The sequence below is a fragment of the Carcharhinus amblyrhynchos genome, chromosome 9, assembly GCF_965287045.1.
Source record: "Carcharhinus amblyrhynchos chromosome 9, sCarAmb.v2.hapA, whole genome shotgun sequence".
NCBI classification, from domain to species: Eukaryota; Metazoa; Chordata; class Chondrichthyes; order Carcharhiniformes; family Carcharhinidae; genus Carcharhinus; species Carcharhinus amblyrhynchos.
Genome location: NC_137332.1, coordinates 97,299,669 through 97,317,639, shown reverse-complemented (window position 1 = coordinate 97,317,639; position 17,971 = coordinate 97,299,669). Strand labels below are relative to the sequence as shown.

At 41.7% G+C, this 17,971-nt stretch overlaps 2 non-coding genes across 2 annotated transcripts; one reads left to right on the top strand and one right to left on the bottom strand.

The window, feature by feature from the left end:
- Window positions 1–3,163: 3,163 nt before the first annotated feature.
- On the bottom strand, window positions 3,164–3,235 carry trnat-cgu (transfer RNA threonine (anticodon CGU)). The gene has a single exon. It is a non-coding gene; the product is annotated as a tRNA-Thr (tRNA).
- A 9,488-nt stretch (window positions 3,236–12,723) lies between these two features.
- Window positions 12,724–12,795, top strand: trnat-ugu (transfer RNA threonine (anticodon UGU)). Its single transcript has one exon. It is a non-coding gene; the product is annotated as a tRNA-Thr (tRNA).
- The last annotated feature ends 5,176 nt before the right edge of the window (window positions 12,796–17,971 follow it).

The following is a 17,971-nucleotide window of genomic DNA, read 5'->3' as shown; positions in this document are numbered from 1 at the left end:
TTCACGCGAAAAAAAAATGCCTGTCCATTGACTCCATCTATACTTCCCATGGCTTGGAAAAAGTACTAATCACAATCAAGAATTCCACGCACCCGAACATATATTCTTCCACTTTCTTCCGACGAGAAAAAATATGCAAAATTCGGAGCTCATGTGTCAACAGGCTTAGGAACAGTTTATTCCCCGATGCCTTCAGATTTGAACGGACGTGTCTTATTTTAAGTTGATCTTTCGTTACTCCTCGCTATATATGACACCACATTCTGCATACTTTCCTTCTCCCCTACGCACGCAATAAACAGGATGATCGGTCTGAAACAGTAAGGAGTCCAAGGTAAATGCAAACTTTCCGGACGCAAAGTGCTCAAGCAGTCAAAAATGAGAGAAAGATTGCGAGATGAAGAGGCAGACAAAGCGAGTGAGTGAGTGCGTCTGTCAAAGACAGACAAACAGACATATATAGCTCGATAGCTCAATAGCCCGATACATAGATGGATAGATAGATGCACAGAAACATTCAGATGATAACAAAAATATATAGATGTGTGTTCACAATGTTATCTGTTCGGCAGGTGCGTTGGACAGGAGTGGCTATTACTAGAAACAACGTTCTGCTCAGGGTCCAATTCAGAAAATGGGTTTAACAATCAAAGCAGCTTGTTCAGAATGCAATAGAATTCAACGTAGAGAACACTAAGGGACGACTGACATGGAGACCCAACAATATTAATTATTATTTTTTAAAGGAACAGATAGGATGAAATGTTTTCCGCTCCATACGCACAATGTTCAGAGAGAAGTTAAAATTGGTTTAATTACTTAAGTTTAATAATCAAGAGTCATTGTTCCAATCACTCCTTCCAAGTGAAACAGCGATTTATTTGATGTTTTTTTTAAATTTGCTATAATGTTCTCACATATCACCTACTATATCGAGGAGATCAAATGCTTTTCCGACTGCAAACGTCATCCCAAATTTGGCAAAGCCCTTACTTTAAGTCCACACAAAACTCCTATGCAGACCTTTCTGTCCGTGTTATGTTGATCAAAAAAAAGCTGAACGCACGTCGAGAAAAATTAATCGTCTTTCCATTTCGCAATCTACACCCTTGTGTAAAAAAAAACTGAGTTCATCGCCTTTTGAGTACAGCAGCATTTCTTCCAGCATATTGTCAATGTTTTCCAAGTTATTGTCTCAACTTTCGGTAAGTAATCACAGGATAGGCAGAATGTTAAGCTGTCGGGAGGGCAATGAGCGGCTGCAAATCGACATTGAATGTTTCAGGCAGCCTTAAAAAAAATGACGGTTGGAGCGCAATGTAGGGAAGCGTGAACTCATTCACTTTGGTCGTAAGGACACAAGAAAACCTTTTTATTCAGTAGAGGTAAACTTTTAAGTTCGATGTTCAAAGAGATGTACTAGTAAAAGGAAGGCCGGAAGTCAGCAAGCGGGGCAAGATGCAATTAGGAAGGCAAGTATTATAAGAGTACTAAAACAAATGGGATTTATGCTCTTGTATTGGATTTTAGAGATGCAAAGTTTGGAATAACATGGGAAGCTTTCGTCGGCAGATGCAAGAGAATATATATTTACATTGGAGGCGGAACATCGAAGATTCGTCCCTCGAATGAGAAATTTGTCGTATGATGAATGGTAAATTAATTTTGGAAAATATCCGTTGAAGTATGGAAGAAAGAGACTCCATCTTATTGACAACTGCAAAGATTTAAAGGAGCTCCATCGATTGATGCTCTGTTTTCAAAGACTATAATATTGGGCTCCAATATCAATATGCTGTCCTATCTTTTAGGGCTGAAATGTAGAGTAATTATTATAATTTCATTACTTCATGGGACACGGGCGCCGCGATCAAGGTCAACATCTGTTGCGCATCTCCAATGACTTTACAACTAACTGACGGTTGCTGTGCTGTGCGTGGCTGTGGGTGAGTCACGTGTAGGCCAGACCAGGGCGGGGCTGGTGATCTCCATCTCTGAAGGTCATTAGCGAGCCAAATGGACTTTTTCATAAATGAAAGCGACAAACTGCGTCAGTACCGTTACGTCACCGCTACTTCTGACTGGGATATAAAAGTCGCAATGCATTCAGGGTAATTTCATTGGTTCCCGCGTTCTGGTGCTCACCGCATGGGTGCTGGTGCGATCCCGCCAAAGGACGACGAACAAACGAATTTTGCTCCTTTCATGATTTCATTCACACTGCATTCTGTCTTTATATGCCGACAAAATGCAGGAAGCGTGTCCAGCACTCATGTTGACAAATCAGTTTCCATTTCAGCAGTGCATCAATCTCATTTCACGAAAAATATATCCACATCCACCCGTTATGTAAACTGCATTTCAAAAAAAAGAAACATTCGCTCAGTGACCAGGATTGTGAAAGATGGAATAAATGTTCTAAAGAGGTGAACTAATAGGTTTTCACAGAACCAACAAATGCGCGCAACATTTTATAAACGTAATAAATCAGCCAGTGTAGATTCACTAATTGGTCTCTTGCACGTACAGCAATTATTGGAGAAGTTGACGGAATGTCCGCCTTTCTTGAAGGAGGACATCGGTACAGGCTTATTGTAGTCACGCATCAATTTGTCAAAATTAGGGAAGATTGCATGTTATGCACGCTGTGCTGCGTTGTTCCCTTGACCACAGAAAAGTCATAAGTGTCATCTGTGGAGTGGAATTGAAGGTGAGAAGAAGTATGTGGGATTGCGAGTCGCATGCAAGTTTTCTCTACTTATATAAAGAGGAAAATTCTAACACGACCCAGAGCAATACGAGAGTTGCCACGGGTGGATAGATAGATAGATAGATAGATTGATTGATTGATTGATTGATTGATTGATTGATTGATTTGCTGGAACAACACCGACGTCCACAGCCACCAAAATGAAAGGTAAATATTGAGAGATAAAGGCAGGTGCAGCCCTGATGGCAGCCAAATTAACGAAACACCAATTAACGTTTGAGCCAGAGAGGTTACTCATTTCATTGACATTCATTTTAATCTTTCATTATCACTGGCGTGTCGCATCCGGTAGAGACAAATAAACATAACGTTGTTTGTAGTATATTTGTCCTGATCCTGGAATGGTTGGTACACGACGAAAAACGCAACTGAAATGATGGTGTAAATGCAACTAGGCACGAACGGGAGTCGAACCCGTGATTTTTGGTTTACGAGACCAACGCCTTGCCACTTGGCCATCGCGCCCACATTACCCTACCTCATCGAAATCCTCTGAAACTGTGTATTCCAAGAAGGTTGTGCTAAATCGATAATCGCTCTTGCTCCAATTCTCCCAGGCTTTAATGAGAACATAAGAAAAAAATTGCAATTATTAAGCCTTTATCTGTAGAACAAAATATTTGCATCTGTGTTGCGGATAGCTCATATGACTTGACTTGTACAATTAAAAAGGGGGATTTAACAGCAAGAGTGCATAAAACTTTTATTTAATTGAAGGTTGGAAAGAAAGGATATGCGGAGAAATGTTTATTCAGCAGGGTGTATGTTTCAAAAACACACACATTGTATTGTATTGTATTGTATTTTCATGTACATGTCCTTATATATATCAGCCGGAAGGATTTTTAGCGGTGAAAGAGACAGTATATTTAAATCTGAGACAGATTTAGCGGTGAAAGAGACAGTATATTTAAATCTGAGATAGATAGATAGATAGATAGATAGATAGATAGATAGATAGATACATAGATAGATAGATAGATAGATACACAGAAACATTCAGACAATAACAAAAATAAAAAGATATGTGTTCACAATGCCATCTGTTCCGCAGCTGCATTGGATAGGAAGTGACAATTACGAGAAACAACGTTCGGCTCAGAGTCGAGTTCAGAAAATGAGATTCACAATCAGAGCAGCTTGTTCAGAATGTAATAGAATTAAAGATTGAGAAGTCCGTAAGCAAACACTAAGGGACGACTGACATGGAGACCCAACACTATCAATTATTCTTTTTTTAAAAGATATAGATGTGTTGAAAGGTTTTCTGCTCTTTACGCACAATGTTCAGAGAGAAGTTAAAATTGGTTTAATTGCATGAGTTTTAAAATCTAGAATCATTGCTCCAAACACACCTTCTAAGTGAAATAGCGATTTATTTGATGTTCTTTTAAATTGCTTTACTGTTCTCATATATCACCTGCCATAGCGAGGAGATCAAATGTTTTCCGACTGCAAGCATCGTCCCAAATTTGGCAACACCCTTGCTTTAAGTCCACACAAAACTCCTATGCAGACCTTTCTGTCCGTGTTATGCTGATCTAGAAAAACTGGACGCACGTCGAGGAAAATTAATCATCTTTCCATTCCGCACTCCTCACCTTTCTGTAAAACAAAACACTGACTTCAGCGCCTTCTGATTACAGCATTTCTTCCAGTGTATTGTCAATGTTTCCCAATTTATTGTCTCAAATTTCGGTAAGTAATCACAAGATAGGCAGAAAGTTCAGCTGTCGGGAAGGCAATGAGAGAATGCAAATCAACAATGAATGTTTCAGACAATCTTAAAAAGATGACGGGTTGAACACAATGCAGAGAAGCGTGAACTCATTCACTTTGGGCGTAAGGACACAAAAACAAAACTTTTTTTTATTCAGTATAGGTAAACTTTTAAGTTCGATGTTCAAAGAGATGCTCTGGTACAAGGAAGGCAGAAAGTCAGCAAGCAGGCGCGAGATACAATTAGGAAGGCAAATGTTATAAGAGTACTGAAACAAATCGGATTTATACGTTTGTATTGGATTTTAAAGATGCAAACTTTGGAATACCACGGGACTTTTTCGTCGGCACATGCAAGAGAATACATATATTTGCATTGGAGGCGGAACATCGGGGATTCACTAAATTCGTCTCTCGAATGAGGAATTTGTCGTATGATGAATGGTAAACTAAATTTGGAAAATATTCACCAAAGTATGGGAGAACGAGAGTCTATTTTATTGGTAACTGCGAAGATCTAAAGGAGCTCCATCGATTGATGTGCTGTTTTCAAAGACTGTAATATTGGGCTCCAATATCAGTATGATGGCTTATCTTTTAGGACTGAGATGCACAGTAATTATTTTAATGTCATTATGTGGATGAGTCACGTGTAGGCCAGACCAGGGCAGGACGTATGTCTCCATCTCTGAAAGACAGTAGCGAGTCAAATGGATTTTTTTTTCATAACTGAAAGCGAAAAACTGTGTCAGTAACGTTACGTTACCGCTCCCTCTGAGAGGGCTGGAAAAGTGTTGCCAAGCTTGGCGGCCAAAGATTTCAGCTGCAGTGTGGCGCCGTGATCGTATAGTGGTTAGTAGTCTGCATTGTAGCCGCAGCAAACTCGATACGAATCCGAATTATAGCGGTCTCGTTTGTAAACTTCGATGTCCAGTGAATCCTGCGAAATTAAACTAGTGTTTATATAAATTTGTTGTTTGCTTCAAAGCGCAGTCTTTCTAAATAACTCTGCTAGCTCATCCAGTCTTCAAATTCATCTCGACTCGGAGTTTATTCTTTCCAGAATCAGTGAACTGTATCTAATCCTCCATCAACGTCATTACCATTTTGCTGCGGAATTGGTTAAAATCTGTGGAAAAAAAATAATATTTGCGACGTACAGTTTGTTCTACAGCTGTAGGTATTGCTCGGATTACATGTCCCAAACGCTGAAAACTAGCGGTTACATTTAGACCTCGAGTTTAGATTTCACGCTCGGGAATTTAAGGGCACGGAGTTTGACGTGCTGCATTTCTTGCGACCAACGCACATTACTGGCGCAGTGGCTAGCATTGCTTCCTCTCATGGTTAGGAACTCGGGTTCAATTTCGACTTCGGATGGTAGTCTTAAATGTGTTTTCCGTAATTACACTGTTCAGAAAATAACTTTTAGCTTAGAAAACACTGCAGTGAAGTCATAATGAAATTAGAGGAGGATTAAAGAAGTATTATGAATTGTGGAAAAGTGAAAAAAATCTCCGGGTCGAGCTGGTTTTGAACATTGGGAGGGCTGCATCTTAAAGCAATCGATAGATTTTGACCAATAGCGAAAAGAGTATATTCATGCAATAATTACTCCAAACATTTATTTCAGTTAGCTTCACTGAGATCAAAACTCTGCGAGCAGTACTACCGTGATTGGGATTCGGACCGTGGTTACTGCGGCCACAGATACAAACCATGACACGATCGTGGTGACACGCGCCAACTGCTGATTCTATTGACTCATGTCGCTGCCTTTTAAATGTTACTGTAGCAAAGAAGTGGCTCTTACCGTTTCTAGCGGTTAGAGAAGCGCAGTGAAACAACAGTTCAATTGGTTGGATCTGGAGTCTGGATGATCAACCAGAGTCATTAGAGAGGACTGTGTCTTGAAGCAACTAAAGTGTTGTTCGGGTGCAAGGAACCTTAATACTATGTTTGCTCCTGGCTTGTGTTTTCACTGGTAGCAAAAATTTTCTGCATAGCACTGCTATGATGTAGATTCGAATCGACGTTCATGAGGCCACAACGCAAAGTACTAACCGCCGGATGATTACACACCACATGCTAACTACTGCTTCTACTATCTCACATAGCTAGCTTTTAAATCTCACTGCATCGAAGTTGTGACCCACCAATCTGTGTTTCCAAGCCAAAGGGCATTCTCCATCGATGAGACAAGTACTTTTGCACAAGGCTACGACCTGGAAGTAGCTAGTTCAGGCCATTTTCGTGGAAATCTCGGGATGACCTGTACTAGATGAACAACAGTGCTGTATTTGCACAATACTTCCCCCCGACTGACCAATTTCGCAAAATGGGATAAAAGGCGAATGAAGGGGAAACAATTGTCTGCAGTTACATGGATTTGTCTGCGATGCGTTTGATCGACCAGTTCAATATACTCACAAGAAACATCCCAGGCTCTTCGTATTCTTTTTTCCTTATTTTGTTTTGTTTTGTTGGACCTGTCTTCATCCATGTTCTAGATTTATCCCTTCATGTGGCACGTAGATGTTTTTGATGGAACAATTTACGCTTCATTTGGACACAAATGTTAAAAGTTTTAAGCACTTTGGTTTATGTGTCGTCATTTACTTCGCGTGTTCGATTTCCCTTTGCGCTGTTGGTAGTCAGTCCCACCAGTGGCCAAATCAGTTTATTATTTAGGACTGCGTTGTGCAGAGTCTTTTATTCTATGTCTTGGTTACAAATACATATTTTCTGAGTATCTGATCCTCTGCTACGTTCCACTAAGGTCAAGCGCAGATATTTTATAAATGCTCAATTGAAAGACACAAGTGATGCGCCGTGCACTTCCATCTAATTCGCCTGAAATTTATGAGTACCAGCGCAAAATACTGCAGATGCTGGAGATCTAATAAAATAAGACAAACCAGAAGAAAATCGGTATATACAGACATCAACAATGGAGAGAAGCAGAATCAACTTTTGAGATCGATTTCCATTCGTGACTCGATGCAAGATTTGAAAGAACGGATTTGGAAAGAAACGAGCGTGCCTTTGTGTCCAAATGACGCGGAAATTGTTACATTGAAAAACAGCTGCTTGCCACATGAAAGGATAAATCTCGCACAGGGACGAAGATAGATCCAACAAAACAAAATAAGAACAACGATAGAATATGATGGAGCAGACGTCAGTCTAAATTAAAAAAAAAGACAAATTACTGTGGTTGCTGGAATCTGAAACCAAAAGACAAAATGCTGGAAAATCTCAGTAGATCTGGCAGCATCTGTAAGAAAGAAAATAATTGTCGTTTCGAGTCCAGGAGACCCTTTGTCAAAGATGAAAGTCTCCTTGCAGCTTTGATAAAAGGTCGTCTAGATCCGAAACGTTAGCGCTTTTCTCTCCAAACAGATGTTGCCAGACCTGCTGAGATTTTCCAACCTTTTCTCTTCTGATGCCAATCTAAATTTGTTGAATTCAGTATTGGGTCCAGAAGCCTCCAAGAATGTAGAATCGAAATATAAAATCTTATTTCTTCGAAATTCCGCTGAACTTAGCATTCGGAAATGTTTTGGCCCTTTGCTTAAAATAAAAATGGACGGAATTTATTCATGTGCACATGGCATGCTTGGCATGATGGGCCTGGACATTGATTACAAGAGTTGGGAAATCATGTTGCAATTATACAAAACCTTATTCAGGCCGCGTTTGGAGTCTTGCGTGCAGGTCTGGTCACCGCACTACGAGAAAAATGTGGAGGATTTGGAGAGCGTGCAAAACAGTTTCGCCAGGATGTTGCCTGGTCTTGAGGATGTTGACTGTGAGAAGAGCTGGAATATACTAGGATTGCATTAAGCGGAAAGATGGAGGCTCATAGCAGACTTGATAGCTGTCGACAAAATTAAGAGAGGCACAGACAGGCTGGGAAATCCGAAACTTTTTTTTCCTGAGGTGGAAGTGTCAATTACAAGGAGGCAAGGGTTCAATTTGAAAGGGGAAAAGTTTATGGGAGATGTGCTGGTAAAGTTTTTTTTTCAAGCAAGGCGTGGCCGATGTCTGGAACGCTGCCAGACGAAGTGGTGGAAGCAGGAACGTTAGCAACATGTAAGAGACATCTGATTGGGTACATGAATAGGGAGGGAGTAGAGCGATATGGACTGAGCAATGGAGGAAGAATTTTTAAAAACTTAATTGGGGCATCAAGTTTCGCACATGCTTGGACGGCCGAAGGACCTGTTCCCGTGCTGTACTTTTATTTGCTCTTTGTAATGTCTGCATTACACCATTTCCAGGTTTGAAATGACATTTAATTGGTGGTAATCGAAGTAGTATTCGTGAACATTGAACCATGCCGAACAGATTACAAGGAGCAAAGGTACAAGGCGAGAGAGTGAAAGTTCAAGGGGGGCATGCGCGGAGAAAGTTTTTTCACACACAGATTGGCGGATGCCTGGAACGCGCTGCCAGAGGAACAGGAGGAAGCAGGCACATTAGTAATATTGAAGAGGGATCTGGATTTAATAATAATAGGGAAGTAATAGAGGGATAAAGACCAAGTCATGACAGCCGGTTTTGCTTTTAGTTAAGTTTACATGTGAACATGAGGATTACCGCAGATAACATTTACTCAGTATCGGATGACCACGCAGAGTTATTTACAAAGGTTGTGTTTTGAAGCAAACAACATATTTGTATCAACACTGAGATGAGATTCATGCAGCATTCACTCCAGATTTTACCTTTGCGGGACTCACTGGGTGCGAAAGTCTTCAGACGAGACTGCTGTGATTTGGATTCGAATCGAGTTTGGTGCGGCTGCAATGCAGACTACTAACCACCATACGATCACGGCGCCACATGGCTGCTGCGACCTTTGGCTGCCAAGCTTGGCAACATTTTTCCAGCAATCTCAGAAGTAGCAGTGACGTAACGGTACTGACGCAGTTTGTCGCTTTCATTTATGAAAAAGCCCATTTGGCTCGCTAATGACCTATAGAGATGGAAATCAGCATTCCCGTCCTGGTCTGGCCTACACGTGACTCACCCACAGCAACGCGGTCGACTCTTAGCCGTCAGTTAGTTGTAAAGTCATTAGAGATGGGCAACAGATGTTGACCTTGATCGCGGAGCCCGTGTCCCATGAAATAATGAAATTATAGTAATTACTCTACATCTCAGTCCTAAAAGATAGGCCAGCATATTGATATTGGAGCCCAATATTATAGTCTTTGAAAACAGCGCATCAATCGATGGAGCTCCTTTAAATCTTTGCAGTTGTCAGTAAGATGGATTCTCTTTCTTCCGTACTTCAAAGAATATTTTCCAAAATTAATTACCATTCATCATACGACAAATTTCTCATTCGAGGGACGAATCTTCGATGTTCCGCCTCCAATGCAAATATATATTCTCTTGCATCTGCCGACGAAAACTTCCCGTGTTATTTCAAACTTTGCATCTGTAAAATCAAATACGAGTGCATAAATCCGATTTGTTTCAGTACTCTTATATTATTTGCGTTCCTAATTGCATCTTTCCCCGCTTGCTGACTTCCTGCCTTCCTTATACTAGTACATCTCTTTGAACATCGACTTAAAAGTTTACCTCTACTGAATAAAAAGGTTTTCTTGTGTCCTTACGACCAAAGTGAATGAGTTCACGCTTCTCCTCATTGTGCTCCAACCGTCTTTTTTTTTAGGCTCCCTGAAACATTCATTGTCTATTTGCAGCCGCTCATTGCCCTCCCGACAGCTTAACTTTCTGCCTATCTTGTGATTACTTACCGAAATTTGAGAGAATAAATTGGAAAACATTGACAATATGCTGCAAGTAATGCTACTGTAATCAAAAGGCGGTGAACTCTTTTTTTTCCAGAAGGGTGTAGATTGCGGAATGGAAAGAAGATTAATTTTCCTCGACGTGCGTTCAGTTTTTCTAGATCAGCATGCCACGGACAGAAAGGTTTGCATAGGAGTTTTGTGTGGACTTAAAGTAAGGGTGTTGCCAAATTTGGGATGATGCTTTCAGTCGGAAAAGCATTTGATATCCTCGATATAGTAGGTGATATGTGAGAACATTATAGCAAATTAAAAGAACAGCAAATAAATCGCTGTTTCACTTGGAAAGTGTGATTGGAACAATGACTCTTGATTATTAAACTTATGTAATTAAACTAATTTTAACTTCTCCCTGAACATTGTGCGTATGGAGCGGAAAACATTTCATCCTATCTGTACCTTCTAAAGAAATAATTAATAGTCTTGGGTCTCCATGCCCGTCGTCCCTTAGTGTTTACTTACACAATTCTCTATGTTGAATTTTATTACGTTCTGAACAAGCTGCTTTGATTGTGAATCCCATTTTCTGAATTGGACTCTGAGCCGAACGTTGTTTCTCGTAAATGTCACTTCCTGTCCAATGCACCTGCCGAACAGATGACATTGTGAACACACATCTATTTATTTTTGTTATTATCTGAATGTTTCTGTGTATCTCTCTCTCTCTATCTATCTAACTATCGAGCTATCCAGTTATATATGTCTGTTTGTCTGTCTTTGACAGACACACTCACTCACTCGCTTTGTCTGCCTCTTCATCTCGCTTCATTTCTCTCATTTTTGACTGCTTGAGCACTTTGCATCCGGAAAGTTTGCATTTATCTTGGACTTCTCACTGTTTCAGACCAATCATCCTGGTTATTGCGTGCGTAGGGGAGAAGGAAAGTATGCAGAAAGTATGCAGTATGCAGAGGGGTAACGAAAGATCAACTTAAAATAAGATACGCCCTTTCAAATCTGAAGGCATCAGGGAATAAACTGTTCCTAAGCCTGTTGACACATGAGCTCAGAATTTTGCATATTTTTCCCGTCGGAAAAAAAGTGGAAGAATATATGTTCGGGTGCGTGGAATTCTTGATTGTGATGAGCACTTTTTCGAAGCTATGGGAAGTATAGACGGAGTCAATGGATAGGCGTTTTTTCTTTGCGTGATGAACTGGGCTCCATTCACTGTCCTTTTTCGTTTTTTTGCGTCTTGGTTAGAGGAGGAGCTATTTCAAGCTGTCATACTTCTGGAAAGGATGTTTTCTATTATGCAACTGTAAAAACTGTTGAGTGTCAGAGAGAACCTGCGTAGTTCCTTTGCCTCTTGATAAAGTACAGGCGTTGGTGGGCTTTCTTACCTATGGTCCGCTTGTCGCGGCCAGGATATGTTATTGATGATCTGGACACTGAGAAGTTTGAAGCTCTGGATAACTTCTACTTCATCGCCGTTGATGTGGGAAAAGGCATGCCCTCCTGAAATCAGTGACTACCTCCTTCGTTTTACTGACATGAAGGTAGAGATTACTGTCACAGCATCTTTTCACCAGATTCTCTATCCCTTTCCTGCACTCTGTCTCATCCTTGGTCAAATCAAGTCTGTTGCTCTCAGATTCAAATATACTCTCTCTTTCACCGCTAAAATCCTTCCGGATATGTATGAAGATATATATATGAAAATACACCGCATATATGTGTGTGTGTTTGAAACATACAGATTGCCGAATAAACATTTCTCTGCATACCTTTCTTTCCAGCCTCAAGTTAAAAAAACATTTTATTCACTCTCTATTTTTAATGTTTTTTTGGTATGTTTCGAGAGTGGCCTAGTACTTCGCATCGCCTGTGTATGCTTAAAACTAGACCAGCAGATGGGCACCACAACAGCTCAGTGACTATCACTGCTAGCTGTGCATAAACACGGATTTGGGCCAGTGTCTGTGGGCGTTTGCGCATTCTCCCTGTGGTTGCGTGGGTTCCCTCCGGGTGCTCCGGTTTCCTCCCACACTCGAAAGATGTGCTCTTCGGCTGATTGGTGTAACAATTTGTCCCTAAATTATTCTCCCCTGAATCTGGTTTCCAATGGGGGTACCATATGCATAGACACGGATCAAGGGTGGTGTGGGAAAAACGCATTGTTAAGATGGTGGCGCAGGCTCGTTGGGCCGAAGGGCCTGTTTCCCGTGCTGTATTGTTCTTTGTTCTTGTTGAACCGCCTTTTTTTTAATTGTTTAAGTCATGTCATTTGAGCTATCCGCAGCACAGATGCAAACATTTATTCTCCAGAAAAAGGCTGAGTAATTGCAATTTTCTTTCTTATGTTCTCATTAAAGCCTGGGATAATTGAAGCGAGAGCGATTATCGATTTGTCGCAACCTCATTGGAATACAGTTTTAGAGGATTTCGACCCATTCTTCTAGCGTGGGCGCGGTGGCCAAGTGGCAAGGCGTTGGTCTTGTAAACCAAAAATCACGGGTTCAACTCCCGTTCGTGCCTGGATGCATCTGCAACGTTGTTTTAGTTGCGTTTCTCCTTGCGTACCAGCCATTCCAGGCTGAGGACAAATATTCTACACTCGCCGTTCCGCTTATTTGTCTCCACCGGATGGGAGACGCTAATGACAATGAAGGATTAGAATGAATGTCAATGAAATGAGTAGCCTCTCCGGCTCAAGCAATAATTGATCTTCCGTTAATTTTGCAGCACCTGCCCTTTCTCACTCACAGTGCTTCATTTGAGTGGTTGTGGGCTTCGGTGTTGTTCCAGCTAATCCTTTCTTTCCCAGCTTATTTAGTTCCAGGCTACAATATTTAGAAAACATCTTGTATCTTTCCGAACAACTCTCGAGTGCACATGTGAAGAACGCGGAAAAAATGGCAAATATGTACTATTGATACCACCAGAAATCTGTCTCAATTAAATGCTTAATGCTTTAAGATGATGAATGGGATGGATAGGATAGAGGTGGAGAGGCTCTTCCCGCTCAGAAAGGACAGTAGGACTAGAGGGCACAGCCTCAAGATAAAGGGGGGGGGGGCGGTTTAGAACGGAGTTGAGGAGGAACTTCTTCACTCAAAGGGTGGTGAATCTCTGGAATTCTCTGCCCGTTGAAGTGGTGGAGGCTGCCTCGCTAAATATTTTTAAGACGCGGGTTGATAGGTTTTTGATAGGCAAGGGGATTAAGGGTTATGGGGAGAGGGCGGGAATGTGGAACTGAGACACGACAGATCAGCCATGATCTTATTGAATGGCGGGGCAGGCTCGAGGGGCTAGATGGCCTACTCCTGCTCCTATTTCTTATGTTCTTATGCTTGCCAGGTTCTGTCCTTTACAGGAACAAAGATGTCCTGGGACTCTTGGGAAAGGGGGAAAGCAGGACCGATGACTTCATTGCTTAGAAAGCACATCGCAGTGTTAGAGAGGAGATTTAATCGACCAGATTGTGTTTCTACGCGTGAGTATTCACTTTCTCTTTGCGTTCTTTTGAGGATGGCACTTTGAAACGCAGGTGGCCTTAAATTGTATTCCATGCGAGGTTGCTGCAGAAGCAACGCATAATACTAAACACGACACGCCCACAACCCCCCATGTCAAACTTCGATGATACAACTTATCAGATTTGCAACATCGCCCGTCTTCTGAGCTGGAATCTGCGCGTTTAACCTCAGACAAGAATGTTATTCCGAATGCCAACAATGTCAACTGTCCCATTGCTCTGGGCAGTGTCAGAATTTTCCTCTTTATGTAAGATTCTTTATTTAAGAGGAAATTTGCATGCGACCCGCAATCCCAACCACGCCTGCTCATCTTCAATTCTACTCCGCGGATGGCACTTATGACATTTCTGTGGTCAAGGGAACAAAGCAGCACACCGTGCGCAACATGCAATCTTTCCAAATTTTGACAAAGTGATTCATTACACCTGTAGTGATGTTTTCCTTCTACAACGGCGGATATTCCATCAACTTATTCAATAATTTGCTATACCTGCAAGAGAGCATTTAGTGAATTAAATACAGGGACCATTTACACTGACTGATTTATTGCGTTTATAAAATATTGCGTAGATTTATTGATTCCATGAAAACTTATTAGTTCACCTCTTTAGAACATTTATTCCATCTTCCATACTCCTGGCCACGAAGCGAATGTTTCTTTTTTGAAATGAAATATACATAACCGGCGGATGTGGATGTACTTTCCGTAAAATGAGATAGATGCACTGCTGAAATGGAAACTGACTTGTCAACATGAGTGCTGGATAATTTTCCGACATGTTGTTGGCATGAAACGACAGAATGCAGTGTGAAAGAAATCATGAAAGGCACACGAGCTCCCCTTTCAGCCTCAAAATGTTACTTGATTTCAACAAATCCTTCCCATTTTAATTTTAAAATACCGCATAAGAAGGACAGATGATTTGATTCTTTCTCAGCGACGCACTGTGCTCTTCATCCTCTCTCATCTGATTGCGCAAATTCGTTCTCAGCATTCACAAGCTGGTGATTGGGCTCCCTCTGTTGCTCAATTCCTACTTTCTCCACCTGACTCACAATCTTTTCCAATCCTTTGTCGAATCTTGCTAACCGCTCCCACGTGCTGCGAAAGAAAACACGGCTGTTAGGAGAGACTTTCGACGAGGGAATAATTCTCAATGTGAAGGAAGGTATTGCTGCAGGTTACCAAAAAACTCCGGATGAATTGAACTCACAATCATTTCCAAAGATTTGTTGAATCTTGATCTGTGCTCCCCCGTCCAAGGTGAGGAAACACCGTTCTCAGGAAAGACGAGAGACAAAGGAATAATTCTAAAAGTAAAGGAGGGTTTTGTTGCAGGCTCCCAAACAATTCCGGGTGAATTCTTGGAGATGCTGACAGAGCAAATATGCAGCGGAAGACTTTTCTCAGAAAAGACTATGAGACGGAAGATGACGGTTTTGGCAATTGTTGAATAAATAAATCCGCAGCTGGAATATGAGGTGAGAAGGTTATCGTATGCACAGCGCGTGCTCACTTAATCACGAGTGATCTATTTCGTGGCGTGAAGACAGTGGAAGGGGTTTAATTTTATCCAGTGGAGCAAGCAAGTTAGTGTCTTCTGGAAGGTGACACAAATCATGCCTTTATCGTCGGAAGGTGACTCCCCTTAAATGTAGTGCGCATGCTCTGCTTTGAAAAAAAGCATTCTGCTTCCAGTGCAAGTACAACTGCTGCTCCGCGATAATATGCTCGTAATTTAGTAACCCACATCGAAATACGATTTTCCCGCGGCAGGTGAAATTGCGTCTGAAATTAAGCGGTTGAATGTTGCCAGTTGGTTCATATTAATGTTGACTGTTTGAGTTATGGATGCTCAAACAAGCCTATAAACATTCGCTCCGTAAAGAAGCTATCAATACATGAGGTTTTAAAGAACAGTGTAGGTCCACGCGTAAAAATTGATATCCACAACGTACTGTTCTGAGAACGGCACTTTAAAACACGTACTGCCGTAATTCGGATGCGAACTGAGGTTGCTGCAGCCACAACGCAAAATACCAAACACGATGCCATCATGGTCTCCAGAGCAACAAATACATCGATGGTGCCACCAGTTAAACATTGCAACATTGTCTGTCTTCAGAACTGGAACCTACGCAAATCTCCTCAGATCAAAATGGCATTCCGGAAGCTAACTTTTTCAACTGCCCCACTGCTCTATGCCTTATCAGAATAATCTTCTTTATGTACGAAAAGGAAAACTGCAATTGAGCCACAATACCAAGTACTTCTGCTCACTTTCAATGTTGTTCCATGTATGGCACTTACGATGTTTCTGTGGTCAAAAGAACAAAGGAGCACACCGTACGCAACGCGCAGTCTTTCCAAGTTTGGACACATAGATGCATGACTGCAATACTCCTGCGCTGATATCCTCCTTGTGGAAAGGCGGACATTGCATCAACTTCTCTAATAATTTGCTGAACCTGCATGGGACCATTTAGTGACTTACATACATCCACTGGAGCATGTACTGTGGTAAATCATTGTCGTTAATAAATATTGGGTACAGTTACTGATTGTATGAAAATGGATTGGTTCACCTGTTTCCATCAATTGATTCCATCTTCCATACTCCTGGCCACTGAGCGCAGTATTTGTTTTTCCAAATGCAGTATTCCGAACGGGTGGATGTCAGAATATTTTCCATGAAATGAGATGGATGCACTGTTGAATTGGAATCTGAATTGTCAACAGGAGAACTCGCATCGTTTTGCGCCTTTCCTTTATCAGGAAGGAAGGACAGAGTGCAACACAGTGCGAAAGAAAGCATGAAAGGGGGAAAAAGAGAATCATTACCGTCAGTGGGAGTGACCGAACCACCATCCTTTAGTTAATAACCGAACGCGCCAACCCATTGCGCTACAGACACAACGCACCACCACACTTCACAAGAAAACACTCAAATAAAATTATTATCGCACTCCTGAAAAGATACATTGCCCTGAACACATGACGACATTTAAAGCCTCAAGGGCAGTAAGATATGCCCTTTCAGCCACAAAATGCTACCTCATTTCAACAATTCCTTCCCACTTTAATCTTGAAGTACCGCAAAAGACGGATAGGTGATTGGATTCTTTCTCAGCGAGGCACTGCACCCATCATTTTCTCTCATCCCATTTCGCAAATTCCTTCTCAACATTCACAACCTCTGTCGCTCAGTTCCCACTTTCTCCACCCGACTCACAATCTTTTCCAAAGTTTTGTCAAGTCGTGCTCAGTGCTTCCACCTCCAGCGAGAGGAGACACCGCTCTCAGGAGAGACAAGAGAATAATTCTCGGGCTGAAGGAGTGTTTTTCTGCAGGCTCGCAGACAATTCCGGCTGAATTCTTGGAGACGCTGATAGAGCAAATATGGAGCGGATGTCTTTTCTCAGGAAAGACTGTGAGACGGAAGATGACGGGTTTGACAATTCTTGAAAAAAAATGTCCGCAGCTAGAGTGAGAGGTGAGGAGGTTTTCGGATGCACACTGCGTGCTCTCAGAATCACGAATGACCTATTTCGTGAAGCGAAGACAGTGCACCGGGTTCCATTTTAAGCAGCCGAACAGGCAAGTTAGATGTCTTCTGAAAGACGGCACCACTGATCCATTTATCCATAGTTCGCGGACTCGCCGTGACTTTAGCGCACATACTCTGCTGTAAACAAAATGAAGCGTTGTGTTCCCAGTGCAAGTACAGCTGCTGCTCCGCGATAACATGTTCGTAATTTCGACACCCACATCGAAATGCCATTTTCTCGCTGCAGGTGAATTTGTGCATTCAGTCAGACGGTTGATTGCTGCCAACTAGTTCGTATTAATGTTGATTGTTTGAGTTCTGGATACTCAAACGAGGGGATAAACTGACGCTCCGTAAAGAAACTATCAATAGATGATGTCTTCAAGAACAATGTACGTCCACGCGTAAAAATTGATTTTAACAACACATTGTTCTGAGAATGCAAATCAAAACGCATACTGCCGTAACTCGGATTCGAACTGAGGTTGCTGCGGCCACAACGCAGAGTACTAACCACTATACGATCACGGCCTCCCATGCAAAGCGTCGAGCGCGTGCGTACTTCGGTGTTGCAACATTGTCTGTCTTCAGAAGTAGGCCCAGGACGGAATGATAGTCCGGGTGCCT